The 18,475-nt window shown below is 46.0% G+C and overlaps 1 long non-coding RNA gene across 2 annotated transcripts; it reads left to right on the forward strand.

The window, feature by feature from the left end:
- The first annotated feature begins 10,387 nt into the window (after positions 1–10,387).
- Positions 10,388–18,074, forward strand: LOC142573116 (uncharacterized). 2 transcript variants are annotated; one of them, XR_012826227.1, is made up of 4 exons: positions 10,388–10,811; positions 11,804–11,908; positions 15,029–15,170; positions 17,965–18,074. It is a non-coding gene; the product is annotated as an uncharacterized LOC142573116 (long non-coding RNA). The 2 variants fall into 2 exon arrangements; XR_012826228.1 differs by having other exon boundaries at positions 15,038–15,170.
- The last annotated feature ends 401 nt before the right edge of the window (positions 18,075–18,475 follow it).

Below are 18,475 nucleotides of genomic sequence, written 5' to 3' on the forward strand. Positions count from 1 at the left end.
CCCGAGATACTCACGAGACGGCGCCTGCAAATGGCGGACTCCGTTGGCGGTCCATCAATGGTGAAGCGCTGGGAAAGGCGTTTCTTTGAGTTTTCGCGTAACATAGTTATATTATCTCGTATTGTAAAATTACAATCCGCCACTAACATGTCTGTCGGTTTGTGTGTATGTCATACGTTACGATTTTTCGGCGTATTTCAGATTGAGGCATTCAATTAAGTCGCCTTCTTGCGCCAAATGGAGGACCTTGGTATGGCTGGTTTGAAAATCATTTTGTCGACAACGACGTCCGACGCCGGCTTCAGACACCATATTTTGGGGGACGCCGGGCCCTTAACGCTATCGCTTTAAAGTTGGCTCCAGCAGCTTGTTAGGAGTACGTATACCCAGTGGCGTAGCAACAGGGGGGGCCGGGGGGCCGTGGGCCCCGGGTGCAAGGGGCCAGTGGGAGGGGGGGGGGGGAGGGTGTCATATGCCTGAAGAGACCTCTTTTTCCGCCGACTTGACTGGGCGCAAATGGCAAAGAATGCTCCGGTATCCAGTAGCCCGAGCTCATGTACCCGATGCGTTGCGCCGCAGAATTGTCGGCTGCAGCTCTATGAACACCCCATGGAATAATTGCACGAATGTGCGGGCTAAGAAATTTAATTCCCAAAATGGTCGCTAAACTATTCGCCTTAGCGGAATGTTTCATGTGGAGTGTGCCGTGCGTTCATACTGGGAGCAGGAGTCGCTAAACATACAGTAAGGCGTTGAGGCTCTTGGGTCCCTCTTCCGTTCAGAACGCGCAGCGAAGACGAACAAAGACAGCAGGAAGAGGGCGGTCAACGAGCGCACCCGGCGCTCTCGTTTACGGCGAAGCGTTCGTTGAGAGCGACGTTGCATAAGTGCGGCCGTCAAAAGTCGCGAATGGGATTCTCTGGATCGTCTTCAGACTCGGTGCGGCCGAAGAGTTTGGCGGCGTATGACTCGACAGGCTGTATATAGTCGCGGGCGCCGCGACTATCAGCTCGCTTTTACTTCCCGCTCGCTCCGAGAAGCCGCTGCGAAACCTGCCGTTATGTTTCACGCTTGCCTTCTTACCCTCGAAAGTTTCAGAAAACTTGTTATTGTGTGACTTCATGTCAAGTACAGTGTCTGCGTCAGCTGCACAGAATTAAAAAAAAATGTGAATTTTGTAAGGATACTTCCGGATATTCTATGAAGTTATGTGTCTGTGATTACTAGGAACTCGGTAGCGTGAAAAATATGGCAGGTAAGTAATAACCATATCCTTAATATTCCCCTAATTAGTACTTATAGAGGAAGTACTTCAATTCCAGAATTGAGGATTCAACGCCACATTATTAACTCAACAAAAACTTCTTAAACAAAATCGTTTTGGGTGCTACAACCTACAGTACTTTGGCACTGCGGGCGGCGCCTAGTATGGCAGTAGCGAAAGAAATATGAAATAGTGGACCAGTGAGGTTGATCCCTCAACCCTCTCTGATTGCGAATGCAGACCAACAGGTTTTGCTGGCACGTGCTTCATCGAAGACCTTTTTTTTTATGGTGACGCCAAGAATCGACACGAAGCGTGCTCTATTATGTTCCCAATCTTTTGGTGGTACCGCAGCTAGGATAATCACGTTTGTGCGTATAGCAGTAAATAAACACAAGGCTTTATTAATCACAATAAAGAGCAGTAATTGTCATAACATTGGCGCCCGCGCAGCAGGGAGGCAGGTGGCGTTTTCCGTTTTTCTAATATGGTGGGGAGATGAGCGTCACTGAGACACAATTTAATTTTCGTTTTCGTTCAAGGCTGCCCACAGCCAAAATACTGCGCGCCATAGAACCTACGACGATTTTCGTGAAGTTGTTGGGCAAGATATGAATGTCGGCCTTCAATTTTGCAAATTCAATGTTGCCGCTACAATTGGTCATTAAAACTTTATAATTTTTATTTACTTGTGACGTGAGCCGTATTTGCCACGATGCCGCATTTGTATTGGTTGCCAAGCCTTACAGTCTGACAGAAGATGTGCACATGCGCTTATCACAAGTTATCAGTGCAGCACACTGTTATTTGGCGCAGAAAAAAACCAGCGTGTATTGGCCTCGAGCACCACTATAGTATAGCTCCACCACTGGAAAAGCTGGCGCCACCATCGGCGTAACGTGCTATTAGGGATCACGTGGACATAGCGGCCGCGTCGGCAGCTAGCTTCGGGAGCACCGAAGCGAGCTGAAAAGGAAAGTTTAAGTTCCCTCGTACGCTGCGGTCCTCATTTATTGGCGGGATTTTCCCGCTTCCAGTGTCTCCTTTACAACGATTGAAAGCACTCGAATAGGTAGTGGCCGCCTTTGAAGGTGCGCAACATGGTAGGCTAAAGCTCGGTGCCGCAGTGCCGGACGTACGCAACGGAGCCCGGTGTCAGCCTTATTCATACGTAGCCGCAGGACAAGAAGCTGCGTGAAGCGTGGCTCGCGAAACAAAACCGGCAAACAGTCATCGGCTACAACTCGGGTATGCAGCAAGCACAGACGCGAGCAAGATTTCTGCTTCGGCCCCGGGTCTGCAATGTTTGAAAAACGCGCACTGAGACGCTCGCCCGAGTCCGCTGCCCGACTAATGTCATGACGGTTTGGTCTATGAACTTGTGGATGCTATATATACTGGCAAGTTCACTGGAGTGGGTAGGGAGCGGTAAGAAGCACAAAAAAACAAAAGAACGCATGGCATATGGTCATGTTTGTGTTATGAATTAATGCACTGGATTACAAAAAAAGAAGCAGCGGGAAATCGCACGCTGAGAACACCGATAAACATATAGTGCGACGCAACTCGAGAAATAATATTGAAACGTCCAAGAATTTAGAAAAAAAGATATTGAATCGTCGCGACGTCCGGCACATCAGTCCCCGTAGGCGTCGAAGTCTACAATGAAATTATTTTTGAACAGCTCTGATAGCGCCTACGCAACATTGGTTGCTTGTATACTGTCAAATGCTCATATTCTACAGCCTAAAGCTCATGACACGGTGCGAAAACGCGCACGCGGCGAAAGCGAAACAGTGCGCGGACAAGTATGCAGACGCGCAGTCGGTCGCTGCGAAGCTGTGCGATCGCTGCATTGAGGCTTCATTCCATTACGCTCCATTTAGATATACAAACACTATAAGACCATATTTCACATAGTTTGGTCTCGGCGTTTGCCTACCTTTCACGCAAGAAGCCGGTTCGGGAGACTAAATCGCGGCGACCGCGCACAGTGGCGTTTACTGTACGTATTCGGTAAAGAGATAGCGTCTGTAAACGATTCTGTGCTTTCAGTTTGCCCAAGATTATTATTTAGACAGTAAAAACTTCTCTCGTTTCGAAAGTACTTACAGAAATTTCCGGAAGAACTCCCGCGTGGTGTTTTCAGTGAGCGCTCACAGCAAAACCTATGAGGAGCGCGCCGCGTGATCCCTCATACTACGCCAGCGAGGCGCTTCCGATAGATGGCCACTCCGTAACTCCTCGCCGCCAATACCTGCTGCATTCGCGACCTCTGGGAAAGAAAGCGAAGGAGAGGGGGACCCGGGGGACGTGCGCGGTGTCCAAGGCGGCTGTACTGGTGCTGAAACCCGGAAATTGCCGATATCCTCGCCTTCCTCGACTACACGCGAGGGGGGGGGGGTGATGACAGAAGACCTGTGGGCCCCGGGTGCCAGACGACCTAGCTACGCCACTGCGTATACCTGGCGTAAACGTGGCACATTATTTATCGACGACTGGTCATGAATTGGACCATTCCTATATCGCATACTGAACGAGTATGTTGTAGTTCGAACACGTTCCCAGTTCCTCAAGTCGTCTACGTGTCCATATTGCAACAGGCAGAAAATTGACAATTTTGGCACATACCAAGAGTCTCTTGCGCTATTCTCGTCGATACCACAACCAGCAGATACCCAATGGTCAAAGTCGAATCGCCTCCAGTTTGAAATTGTGATCGGTAGGCTGACGATCATTGAAACTAGGCGAAATTGGTAAATAAAGGCTACATTTCATCACCGAATGTACACCGAGCTATCGTTTCAGAGTTTGACTTTGGTCTTAGCCAGTCAAAACTGACATCAGGCGCGAAAGAAAACAGTGAATGGATTGCGGTATGGGCCGCCTAAACTGTATGGGGAACCAGCGCTGGATAGGCGGCGCGTCGAAAAGAGTGCGTTGCACGCCGCCCTGGCGACGAAACGCGGCATATTCCAGCCACACAACCAGACGACACACGCATACGCAGCCGTATTATAGTTCGTATGTTTCCGTTTTCGCGCCGCTTCAAGTGGAGTTTTTGTAAAGAAGCTAGCGCCATCAAGTGAAGAAATGACGAAAGAAGCTTTTTAAGCTTTATACATTTTTCACAGTGCGTCGCGGCGAGCACGTGTGTTTCTTTAACGGTTGCGTCGTGTATCGATGCCATGCTTGCGTGGCTGCCTGCCTCGCAAATCTAGCAGTTATGGCTCCGGTCGTGCTGCGCTATGGTTTCGGAAGTATTAGTTGGCCTGAAGATATTCCATATTTCTCTGGCTAGACATAAAAAATTCTGATGTTACTTCGCCACAGCAGTCAATGGAGAAGAAAGCTTTATCGCATCAGCTGAATCGCGCAAGCAAAGGTTTGAGTGCTCGGCTGCTTGATCCGTAACAATTCTGGCTACATTTAGCACTAATTACATTAATTTGCCGGATGCATCTCAGCGCCGAGTCCTCATCCGCATGCGCATATTTATAAACACATAGGTGGCTTAGTCGCGCGTGCGCCGGCACTATGCGCATACAACTCGTATTACAAGGCAGCTTCCCTCCTACATAATTCTTGGCAATGAATGGATAATTTTTACCTTTCGTATCGTTCACTTGGTGCGGTGGCGTTGGAAGGGGCTTGGCGGTGGCATTGCGAAGGAAAAATGGTACGTATGCCGGATGGTGCATGCTATTGCTCATTTTGTTTCCGACGAAATACCGACAGCAGATTCTGCTGTTTGGTACTGTCTGCCATGGCTGACCGTCTTCACTATCGAATAAACCAAGGATACACGGAAAATTTGATTTAGAAACCAGCCCGACACCGCTTGACAGGGCGACAAGACGGGAGCTTACTCCGCTCGCCTGACTGCTTGGATCCAACGCCGCCTCCGTTCTTGTTCGTAGGGTTTAGATGGAAAGACGCAGAAGGATACATCCTCCCTCATCCCGACTTAGTTGTGGCACTTGTATACGCAACAGTATCGTCGGCGCCTTTTTGTTTTCCTTCGACTTTAAGGGCACGCAACGCAATTTTCGTCCGCGGGGGAGGCTGCATTGTGCACGTTCTGACCGCCAGGGCGGCGCTGCAGGAGCCGTGAAAACTCCAGCGCTGGTTCCCCATAGTCATTTTGTATAGAATTTTTTTTCACTGATACATAGGGTGGCATTAACCAACTTACAATGTTCCTACACCGGCTAGCAGTCGACTTTTTTTTTTTCTAAGCGTCTGAAGTACACAAACATTTCAACGAAAGGTTTTCTTCACGGCACCCATAGTCCCCATGTTTATATAAACCGATATTTGTCCGCAATATATAGACATTTAAGCTATATAAGATATCGTTCCTTGTTCTCCTTATCGTGGACATCAAGCGTAGCTTCACGGTTAAAAGAAGGACATGTTTTGGGGGTAAAAAGAAAAAAAAGAAGAGGCACCGGCGGCGATTTTTTGCCGCAACCTCCGCTACTGTTACGGCAACGCCGGTAATTTTTGGTGGGGATTAATTTAGGCGTGAATTGCCAGACATACCACTCAGGTCTACGACCGAATGGGTTATGTCAGCAACCACAGAGCGTCATGCTTCTAGCCACTTTAAGCTGGTTTGAAGAATGACGCAGCGGAGTTAGCAGCGCCCCCCAAGTGCACATCCCACGAATTGGAGCCATGCTCCGGGCAGGGGAGCCACTTGTACCCTTTATGCGGTGGGTCTCCGCCGGCGGTGGGATTCGAACCCGCCACCTCCCGAAGCCGAGGCCGGCGCCCTAACCACTGCGCCACGACTTCGGTGACATTTCGAATGTTTACATCGTCTTTTGTGTGCGGGAACGCTTTCTGCCCCTTACCTACTCCGGAATCCTTTTGTTCCCTTCTCGCCTGAGGCAAATCTGCCCGTTTCATGGTGCGACGGCGCATGCGCCCAGGCCTAGTGGGTTAGTCGCGAAACATCTTGGAAGGGTCGTGCGCAAACCCGCGTGCCGGGAAGGCCCCTGTAAAAGAAAAGAAAAAAAGTAAGCGCTCGAACGCACGCCGCCACAAACGCTCGTGTCAGGTATTGCCTTGAAACTCCACTGGTAGCTCGTCAGCGTCAGCGCGGTGCCGAAAACATGTGTAGCTTAAGACTGCAAGTCAACTTTTAAACAGAAAGCGACTAGGTTGTCGTATGGACTGCGCCGTGAGGCTACGTTGTTGCCGCCCTTCATTGATGGCTGGCCAATTCATTAAGCAAAAGCCCTTGTGTTACACTTGGGCAACGCTTTAACATATCACGTTGAGGACGAAGTCTTGTTGCAAGGTCGGCCCTCACATGCTGGTGGTGGCAGCGCGCGCGTGGCTTCACGTACTCATTCAAGGCGCGGTAAGACTGGGTCGATACGAAACCGACAAGACGCTCACGTCAACGACTGACCAACTGTTCAGTACAATGCGTCACTGAAAGCACACTATCATATCAGGCCGAACACGACGCAGCCGACGAGCGCGATTTGCCGCACGGCGACGGGCTTTCTTGCCAACAGCACCGCGAAAATCACTGCGCCGGCCAACGAAGCCTAAGCGATCGGCTATCAAACTGACGACGCGAAATGTCGACAGCGCCTTCGCTTGTGTATCTAATTAATCGCCGTCAAAGTGTGGAAAAACATGCCTGAAAGTTGAAATCCACAAGATTCAACCCTCCCACGCCATCCGTGCACATGAAGTTTGAGTCAATGCTGATGCTGTTCAACGAATGTTAAGCCTAATGCCGTCGTGCTCGTGCACACACTTTTGGTGGACTTGAGCTGAAAGGGAAGCAGTTAGAACGAATGAGAGAGCTTTTATAGCTCAGTGCTGTCGTTCGCGATTAGAAATGACTACACTCCACTTCGCAAGGCGCGTATACACTATAAGCGGCAAGTGGTGACACAGCGTTGTGCCAAAATCTGTACGCCACCGTTGCCGTATGTGTCCGTTCGCATTCGCTACGTAGATCGTTGGGGCAATATTTGCAGCTAAGCCGACACATTGGTCGATTCCAGAGATGTATTGTTTGCCTCTGCGTCAAGCGAGAAACAAGAGCCGGTGCATTTGGTTTACACCAGAAGAAACAACTGCCTCTCTCAGTTGTACTACCTGTGTCAGCGATGGCGTGCAACTTTACGGGAGAGAACGACACGGTCTGTAAATGAGCACTTAATTTATGCGAACACAGTTTTCTCAAAAACGTTTCCTGGTACGCGCAAACTCCTGAGTATGATGGAGTTCAAAAAAGCGATAACCAGAAATAAATTAACAGCCCGTAATATGTTATCTGGATCACAGTTGTCATTGTTGAAGTGGCTCGGCAGCTCATATTGTCGCGTCTCCGGGTGGTACAACCCGGCACATATGCGCAGCTATGTAAGTTTTGCTACGTTCAGAGATTATTTCATATCAGCGATGCACATTTTACAGAATATCTGACGCTCAACGATCTGCGCCTGCAGATGTCTAGGCAAACAAGTTTACCGCTTCGATAAATCCGGCGTAGAAGGCTGCGCTCGAATACCTTTTGAATATGTGAAATGTGATAATAATGTTTAACAAAAATGCCAAATGCGAGATTCAAGTCTAAAATGAGCGACCTCAAACTCCAAGGGAGCCTTGTCGGCAAACGGAACTTCACGTGCCTTTATCGGTCGCACCGTTTGCACAACAGCGCACACAGGCCCCCTCACCCAGTAGTCATTGACGGCTTCGTGGCTTCCACGAACGACATTCTGCCCGGAGAAAACATTATTAACGATTATCGATCCGCGAAACGCACACATGAAGCGCACTCACCGTGGGCGCAGGTACACAAATGAACCGGCGAAAGCCCCGACGCCCTTCGAAAATGTTTCCAGCTGTTTGCGGCAGAGGGCAGCACAGGAAAATGAAACCCCTATTGGAAAATCCTATTTAAATTCAAACTGGGTTATACAGGTTTAAACTGGTTCTAACAGGGACCTGTTTAGCAACAAACAGGTATAAACAGGACCAGTTTACACATGAACAGGTTTGAACGGGGTCCCGTTTGGCATGCAAACAGGTATAAACTGGACCAGTTTACACACGAACCGGTCTGAACGGGGTCCCGTTTGGCATGCAAACAGGTATAAACTGGACCAGTTTACACACGAACCGGTCTGAACGGGGTCCCGTTTGGCATGCAAAGAGGTATAAACAGGACCAGTTCACACACGAACAGGTCTGAGCGGGGTCCCGTTTGGCATGCAAGCAGGTATAGGCATGACCAGTTCACGCAGAAATGGGTCTTAACAGGGGCCCTGTTTGCAACTAAACTGGCTTATACTGGACGCAGTGGCACCATATAGGGTCGCCTGTTTGTCACAAAAGCTGGTTTAATCTGGAGCTTTGTGGCAACCATACTGGATGGCATCATGCATACCAGTTTAATGCTTGAATAGAACTGGGGAGGAACTTTTTTATTGTTCGACATCCTGACAGTTTAGCCCCTAGTGCTGAATTGGGGCCATTATCAAGCTCTACTGAAATTGCGTGACCACCTCGGAACATTCACAGACCAAACTGCGATATGCTAGCTGCGAATTTCAATCCGATTCCCGGTCCTGCCCAGTTGAAAAAGACAACAGGAATTCCTGCTGCAAACACAGAAATTTCTGTTGTACGACAGATGTTCCTAACATTTCTGTAGTTGCGACAGACATTACTGACGTTACGACAGCAATTATGACGTCGCAACAGAAACATTCGGTCGCGACGGCCAAGAGTTCTGAAGTCGCAACAGAAGCACCTTCGGTCGCGGCCCTTTATATTAACATGTCAGCTTCGCATCGGTGGTGTACACTGTACTTTTCTCTTGCGCGGTATTCAATCGTGCTTCTCTGAAGCCGGCAATACTGATAGCACCGACACCAGTATTAAAGTCGACGTGGCCAATTGTTATAATTGTGCCGTGACGACGCGGCACCAGCCCCCCCCCCGCAACGCCCTACCGGCCTCCTCAAAATCGGCCGCTGATCAAAATCATACCATCTGCGGGAATGGCTGCGTATCCGCTTTGTTTTATTTGGTAAGATGGGGCCCACAAGCCTGTGGACTTACATGTGCGGTTACACTGAGACATTAGTTAATTCCCAGAAATATGGCACAAGCTTATGCGAAGCGGAAAAGAAGTTTTGGACTGTTCCACAAAGTTGCGTGAAAAGCTGTCTCGCTCGGGTCTCATTAATCTGGTACAGCGCTGCCGTGAGAAGCCAGTATTCTGTCGGGATGAAGACTCACCCACGAGTGTTTATGTAGCTATATAGCATTGAACACGAATTATATGCGAGCTCAAAAGTGTAAGGAGCAAGAGACAACTGTCGGAATTAGCAGTAACAACCCTCAGTGTCCCCGGTCACCGTTGTCTACTTCTGAATTTTTTATCAAATATGGATATCGTTACAGCAAAATCGATGGTCTAGCACTCCACGATGTACCTGTCGATGGTAACAACTATTTTGCTCATCTAGAGATGCGGCAGTTGACGCGGTGAAGTGAAAGCGCATCTTGGCTTTTAAAGCGTAAATGTAAACAGCAACCCAGACAGCGATTTACACTCTTGACATAGCTTAAACAACTCAAAAGCAACTATGTTCGGCGTGGTGCAGTGGTAAGATGCTTGTCTCGGGACCGGTAGATCCGAAGTTCGATTCCCAGCGGATGCGTTTTTTTTGTCTACTTTTATTTTTTTTATTTTTTTTTGTATTAATAATTTTACATATCCTTAAATTGGTCTCTGTCAATTTTTAATCAAATATTTATCAGGAACGACAGAATTTTCGACTACAGGACGTCACACTACAGAGAACAGAACGACAGTCACGACGTCCCAAAATACGACAGACTGAAAATTTCCTGTTGTGTTTTTCAAGTGGGTGAGACGTCTATACGGCGTATACGCAGATTGCTGTCCTCTCTATTAAAAGCAACGTTGCTGAAACACGTCGTACAAGACGCTGTACGACTCGCATAACATCGATATACAACGCCGTCACCATCCATGAGATCACCGAAAGCACGGTCGCTTTCGGTGGCGGCCTACAGATGGCACCACAGGTAGCGCCGGTAAAGTTACAGGTGATATTATTTTGCCGTCTTCGGTTTGTCGCTACATGTGAGTGCTTGCTGTGTATTGACGCCGTCCGATGTAGTTGTTTAATCGTGTGTACGCTGTGCCGAGAAAAATTGTGGTGCATCTTGTATGCATTGAGAATCACAAAACCCCTGGGACCGCGTAATGTAGCCCGCAGTATCCTTCGTGTGGTGCGCCGATGCCGAAGATATGACCCTTCGCGCTTCCTTTGTTCCGGGCTCATGAAAAGGATCTCATCCTCTGGCACTGTCGCATCGTATCGCACTGTACGGAAGAATTTGGTGAAAGTTGTGCTCTTACGTCCTGTAGTTGATTCGCAATTCAACAGTGTGTGCGCCGGAAGGACCGTTGGTGCAGTCGATTCCGCGGCACCTGTGACACTAAAAGGAGCGTTTTCCGAGTACGCCGAGAAAGGTAAGTCCGGCGCTTGCGCGCATTCTTCCTGTCTATGGTTCGTGAAGTGTGCGTTGTTGTACGTATCGCAAGATCCGTACAACAACCGAATCCGGATTTGTAAAGCAGCAAGAATTATAAATGTGCTTTTCAAATGGTTGTTCTTCATGTCGCAGTGCACATTTAGCAAAAAGTTCCATGGAAATTGCCCTAAAACGTATTCATGTTACCAACAGCTCTATCTGTGGTTTATTTACTTTCACCTATGAAGCACGCTAGCGCGGGTGGTTCTTTGATCTAAATGGGCACAAAAATTCAAGGAAAGAAAGTTACTGTTTGTGTACATAATTTTTCATTGAGAAATGGTATAGGCATTTCTAGAAGTAGTACGTCGATGTGTCGGTCTTCACAGCTAACAGCTGCGCGAGATAGCACCCGATTCCTTCGTTGACGCATGGCCAGATTTTTAGCTTGTATGGAAATTCTTCTGTTTATAGAGTGTCGTCAGATGACGTGTATTAGTGTCCTGTGTGTTTTCGTGTACTTGTAAAGGTTCCGATCTTGCAGAGAAGCCGAAATTACATAAGCAATGCTTCTTTTTAATGGAAAAATCTTTCTCTTTTCTGTATTGTCTCTCCAGAAATAGAGGTGGTCTGTTGTAATTTTGAGCGCATCGTCCTTTGGGAGCAGTGCTTTGTTGCGCCGCATAAACAAATTAGGTTTTGGAACGCTTTTCATGTCCTACGGAATTTTTTGATAGTACAATTCACATTTCACGTTATACAGCTGTACGTTTGTGTGAACCTTTTCATAGTAGATTCATGTTTGCTACAGTTCGATTTACGTGTTATTTAACCGCCTGTGATGTTACAATCAGATATTTGCACAACCAGTTGCAGCTTCATGTAACTGGTTGTATGAGACTTTTATCAAAATATGACGTGATCTTTTTATATCACAAGTTTACAGTTTCAGCAGGGATTACAATAAATTGAGCATTTATTATTGTTTAGGGATGGCAAGATTTTGTGAACCAGAGGCACCTCCACATATGCACCTGCGGCACTTCTGCAGCCTCAACAGCACGGAAAAGTACCTGATGTGCATGCTGTGACAAGGTGTGTGCAAAGCAGTTGCTGCCACTTACACGAGCTGCAGATTTTGTTGGTATCATCCATGTTTGGAAACTCTCCTGAATTTTTCGTGGGTTTACAAATGTGGGCTCATTTTACAATTTTATGAATGTCACTTTAGAAAGACAACGAAGTTGTGTTGGTTAAGATGTGTTAAAGCTGTTGAGAGATTGACGGCATGACATTGTTAAAATGCATGTAAAAAATTAATTGCAATGGTACTTGTACTGCTTTATTATTAGCAATGCAATATCTCTAACGAGAACATCAGAGGGGCACTTGCTTTTGGGAAGTTTGGTCAGATAAATTCCTGAAGCAGCGTAAAGCTCTGTAATCTAAAAAAAACAATGTTGTCACGTACTGGTTTGAAGCTCGCTGCTGCTTTTTGTGCTGCACGACAAGTTAAATAATGGTTGATAATGTGTGTGTGACGTAATAGTTCTGTGCAAACACACGAGGTGGAGAGAAGTAATTAATAAAGGGAAAATCAGACGTCCACCCGCTCGCACCATTTGCTACAAAGGAAACCCGTATGTGTTCCTCAAAAGGAAAGCCGCACAGTTGAAGAAAAATTCGTCCTGGTCCGGGACTCGAACCCGGGACTACCGCCTTTCCGAGGCAGCCACTCTACCATCTGAGATAACCAGGTGGCTAGCAGATGCCAGGGCGAAGTCGAATTAGTTGACAACACGAAGCAAAGGCAAGGGTTTGACGTAATATTTTTTTCCCCTTTATTAATTACTTCTCTACACCTTGCGCGTTTCCGCAGAACTATTACGTCTGACCCTTGCCTTTGCTTCATGTTGTCGACAAATTCGACTTCGCCCGGCCATCTGCTAGCCGCCTGGTTATCTTAGATTGTAAAGCGGCTGTCCCGGAAAGGCGGTGGTCCCGGGTTTGACTCCCAGACCTGGACGATTTCTTTTTTTCATATGTGAGGCTTTCCTTTCGAGGAATCCGTACGGGTTTCTTTTGTAGCAATTGCTACAAGCAGGTAGATGTGTGATTTTTCCCTTTATTAATAATGTGTGTGTGTATGCAACAATGGGGGTGCTGAGAGCAAGCTTTAAAATAATGTGTGCTATGTCCCCAACAAAGAATTTAGTGTCTGCAGCATTTTTACAAAATATTATGTTCACAGGTTGGCAGGTATGACATAATGTACAACAATAATGTACAACACTTTTGCTGTAGATACATTTTCATAACGTCCATTTTCTGTCTACTTGAATCGTATATTTAGAATTTGGCCCACCTGCAGTTTGATCAAGTTACATAGGTAGCCCCCTCTGAGTTAAATATAATTAGGGGCTATTGTAGATATGCATGATATACCTACTCACTGTATTGTGACAGATATTTTTAGGGACTGTGTTGTGAGGCATGCATATCCTTTTACCTGTATGTCTTGCTGCAGGTTGCCCGACAAAAGCATAAATGCTTCGCCCACCTTTATTATTATGCTTTCATGTAGAGTTCTAACATCTGTGCCCACATAGACTCCATGTTCTTAATTACATTTTTCTAAGTATTCACTGTTGTGCATTACATTATTGTGTTACATTACTGTGCATTACATGTTTTTCTTCGTTTTATTTTGGAAAGGGGTATTGATTTCTATAATAGTACAGAGAATAGAACTTCAAAACAAAAAGCCACGAAAGGTGGCTTAAAAGTGTATGAAGCTTGGAATTCTACATTCCTGCCCCTAATGCGCTACCAGTAGTAAAACATTCCTAATTGTCTTTTTTATAAGCTAGCTGCCAGATACGTAGTCCCATTATGAGAGTATGTTATTTTTTCTTCTTTGGTCTGACTTGTTTTGTTGAATGTTCTCCTTGTTAGTTCAGAATTTGTAAGCCTCCAGGTTTCTACGGGGCAGAAACCTGGAGGCTTACGAAAAGGGTTCTACTCAAATTGAGGACGACGCAACGAGCTATGGAGAGAAGAATGATAGGTGTAACATTAAGGGATAAGAAAAGAGCAGATTGGGTGAGGGAAAAAACGCGAGTTAATGACATCTTAGTTGAAATCAAGAAAAATAAATGGGCATGGGCAGGACATGTAATGAGGAGGGAAGATAACCGATGGTCATTAAGGGTTACGGACTGGATTCCAAGGGAAGGGAAGCGTAGCAGGGGGCGGCAGAAAGTTAGGTGGGCGGATGAGCTTAAAAAGTTTGCAGGGACGGCATGGTGACAATTAGTACATGACCGGGCTTGTTGGAGAAGTATGGTAGAGGCCTTTGCCCTGCAGTGGGCGTAACCAGGCTGATGATGATGTTTTCTTGCCACCTCATGCAATACTCCAACTGGAGCCTATGAGCTATGTGTATAATAAATAAGTAAATTCCTAAAGCATGCAACAAACCATGCAGCATAGCATTTAAATGTTGCCAGTTTATAATGCTTCTCGAGTGCAGCGCATCATGGAGCTTAAGGCTGATCTCTTCAGATGTAAAAAAATTGCAGGTTATGAAAATGTGGTCCTACAAACTGCTGGTTACGCATGTCAGTCAGCCTGCTGCAGTGGTCACAAGTGAGAATGTAACCAAAAAGCTGGGCGTGCTCGGCCATTTTGCATATGGCACAGGATAAAGCTTCACCTCTGCTGTTGCTTCTCTAATAATAATGGCCTCCGAGTATACATGCCGAGTTATGCTTCTGGGGACACTTATTAGTTAACCTTATCAGGTAATACCATTAGACTTATGGGTGCTATAATGTTGCAGTGCCTGCAGGATGGCCAGCATTACAATACACATTAAAATTATTGTACAAGTCATGCAATGGTGTCGGGATTGGCCCACCAAGTGACAACCTTTAATTACACTATACCTGGGATCAGCCCAGCTCACTCAGTCAGTGAGACATCCATGCATAAGGGGAGGAGTATGGCAAATAGAGGGCGTTCGATTAATCTTTCTCACATAGATAGCTCATACATATAATCTTTCTTAACTTGGATGCTTTGTTGCTCAAAGTGAAGTTACTTATGGGCATAATGTCAGCATTTCGATCCTATTTATGCTTAACGAAAGTTGCTTTGTTCAGTGTCACTCTTTATATTGTTTCGCTTGTGATTCTAAGCTCACTTGTTTTATAGCTGCTATAGGTATGGCTGGACCTGGAGAAGTGTAAGCAGACCATGCTATGTTGCTGATCTGCGCTGATCTCCACATCCAAGTTGGTCCCGCGACAGTTGGGCACCATTGTGCCTTGCTTCCTTGACAAGGTGATATAATATGGTGAGCTTGTACTTCAATATCGGTATTGAAAATTATGTTAAGGAAAAAAGACAAGGATTGGTCTTTATGATAGATACACTCATGTTCTTTCTTTAAGGTGTTCTTTTGGCACTGTTCTGCATGGACATATTTTTAGAGAATTATAACTCCTTTATTGCAAAGTGCCATGACACTAGTTTATGCGTTAAACTAGCACTCTTTCACCAAAAAAAGCCTTATTTAGCACACAATTCACAAGGAAAGAAAGGAGGCAACCTGATAGACTGCTACTAACAGTTCAGTATTATTGCTCGCACAGTGATATTGTGCAAAAGGTGAAAGGGGGAGAATAGATCTGAATACATGCTGTTCGCACGGAAACGAAAAGGACGCATCACATGGTGCGCGTGACACTTGTTTTACAATGATAAGAAGCAGTCTCACTGTCTAGTAATTCTCTGCATGGGGAGCTAGTGCTAGGTTCCTCGTCATACATATAAGAAAAGCATCAGATATCTCTCCAGCGCTTTTGTCTTTATATTTTGTCACGATCAAGCAGCTTTCAAACATAGGTGCATGTGCGCCGAGAGCAGTGCACTACCACTGCTAACTGACCCGCGCATCAAGTTTGCTTCGTAACGCTGCCAGTCATTTATACATTGGTCGGTTTATCCGATGTAGCCTCTACTGTACGAAATGGTATGTGATAGATACTGCACCTGTGTACTGTACAAGCTTTGTTACATGATTTTTTTCAGAGATAGTGATGCAGGCCTTTTCATTATTTACATGCCTACACAACAAACCAAGCATTATCTGTGCTTAGAAAGAATTGTAGGAAAATCCAGCATGAGGCAACTGTTCTCGGCACGAAACAAACTTGATTCGTTGGTTTTCATTCATTGGTGCGATCACACTAAGGCAGACAAGATTGTAGGCTGTGCTTCTGCAATTTGTACAGCACACTGACAGCACTGATGTGGGCCTCATCCGTGGGCTGACTGATGGCACCTTCTACGGCGCAGACCACTTGTGTTGGGCGAGGCACCAATGTTGACGTTTGTTCCCTTGTGCAAAACAGCAGTCCTAGGTTTCGAGTAGTTGTAGGAAGACAAGGTAAACATAACTTCGATGGCTTGAGTGGGCTCATTTCTCTTGGGGCATCTAGCTTTTTTTCTTGCAACTGTGCAGAGCTGCTTCCCCTAGAGTCGGCGTGAAAATGGCATGGAGTTGTGCATTCGGGAACTCCTGAACAATGATCTGCTGTAGTTAGGGCTTTGCGAAAATGCACTGTCTACCAATTGGTAGAAGGTGCATTATTCAGCCACTGATTTCCTGTTGGCATGCTTGCACTCATGCTGTCAGTAATTTCCTGGCTTGCCGAATTATCTTGAGGCCCCACGCTGATGATGCTACCGATGTCTTCATGTGCAGACTTTTCAGGGTGAGGTTTTTTGCTTTGCAAATCTTGTTGAAAGGTAGGTGGTGCTTACAGGTAGCTATTTTAGATATTAGTGAAATGAATTGGCCCATCTTGCTTCGTCAAACATCGTCACGCCGACATCAGTTGCACAAACAAAAAACCTGGCCTACTCGCAGCGTCGTGCACGAAGAAACAAACAAATCAGCTGCTGGATTGTCTTAACATGGCATACTAAGCTGAGACCGGAACTGCTGTAGCTACAAACCAGGCAGAAACGATGATGATGAGCAGGGATTTGCAGTAGCGCCACTTCGTGGGGCAGCAAGGTGCCTCCGTTCAAAACAAAAATGGCGTTCAGCAAGTAGAACCATGCAACGGTCAGAGTCGGTGCATGGTGCTCTCGATCAAGTTGGCTCAAGGAGTGTCCGAAAAATCAGACGAGAGGTTGCAAGGCGTCCGAACTTTCGGAAGTTGTTATACATTATGGTCCATGGGGAGAATGGCGGTGCCGTGAAGCAGACCGAGTAATCATGTTCAAATTTTCGGAGTCCGGAAAATCAGTCGGTGACTGTACCTATACCTATGTGTCTATGTATACCTAGGTGCAACAGTGTTTGCTATGATCTGTGCAAGAATTGCTGTTGCCCGTAGATGCCCAACATGTCGGGTGTCAAATTGTAAAATACCTTGCAAAAGTGATCTACGGAAAAATAACGCTTCTGCTATATTTCGCTTTTACAAGAAATTTTGCGGCTGCTGGCACCTACCTTAAAAGGCTTTATATGGTCTTCGCATGGCCAGGGCCTTCTACTTTTGTGAGTTTGCTTATCTCGAAATATACTCCGGTTTTTATAACTTCAAGTTGGCGGGATCCCTAGTCTCCTTTAACATGTACCCAATAGACCTAACATAGGGGTTTTGGCATTTCTCTGCCATCTAAATGCACCATTGTGGCCGGGATTCAATCCCATGCCCTCTGCCTGAGCAGCGCAATGTCAAAGCCAGTACACTACGGTATTTTGCAGGCAGAAGGGTTTAGTTTCTGAATAATTTATTATCTCAACCTGTCGGTGTTGTTTTTAAAGGTATTTCTTGTTTGTATTCTGTTGCTTCAATACTAGTAATTATTGTAAATCAAACGATGTGTCCATCTTTTTCCTATAACACTTGCTTCAATCGCCTGCTAATTATGACAGCTTATTCTCCCACAGTAATCCATGTTCCCTTGAAACATAGGCATTGCATGAAACCACATATTTTTCAATAAGATTTATTCATTATCTCCTATGACCGGAATGCTGAACCTTTCTTATCTGTGGGAACATAGGCAAATTTGCCTATGTGCCAACCTGTTGCATGAGTCAAGATAAACTATTGGCTTTACTTTTTCAGGTGCCCTGCTCGCTCTCACCCAAGCAACCCACTCCAGCGGTCTTCTCTCGGCAGACTGGATGCATCGAAATACCGTTAGAAGGTCCAATAAACAGTGCTTGGGACATTTATGACATGCTTTTACTTAAGCCGGAGGACTTCAGGCTTAACGAAAGCTCAAGTGGGTGTACAGAAATACCTACGTAAAATATACTTGTCTTTTTCACTTACAAGTACATGCCAATACTTTGCCTGACATTTTTCACCCCAAAATTACGCTTTACTGTGGATTTGTCAACAAACCATTACAGCAAAAAGGACGAGTACAAGTGATCGAACATATACTAAATTTGCAAGAATTACATTTGCATACTTGTAGTAAATAGGAAAATGAGGTACAGTCTTCTTCAGGGTGCATTTTCTTGTAGGTCATACATAGAGAACGTACTCGTGGGTCATACAAAACTTGTTCATGATGTATCACATCAGTGTTGGTAGTGCTAATCAAATTATGCCGAAAATTGTGTTCATC

This window comes from Dermacentor variabilis, chromosome 2 (assembly GCF_050947875.1).
Source record: "Dermacentor variabilis isolate Ectoservices chromosome 2, ASM5094787v1, whole genome shotgun sequence".
Lineage (NCBI taxonomy): Eukaryota > Metazoa > Arthropoda > Arachnida > Ixodida > Ixodidae > Dermacentor > Dermacentor variabilis.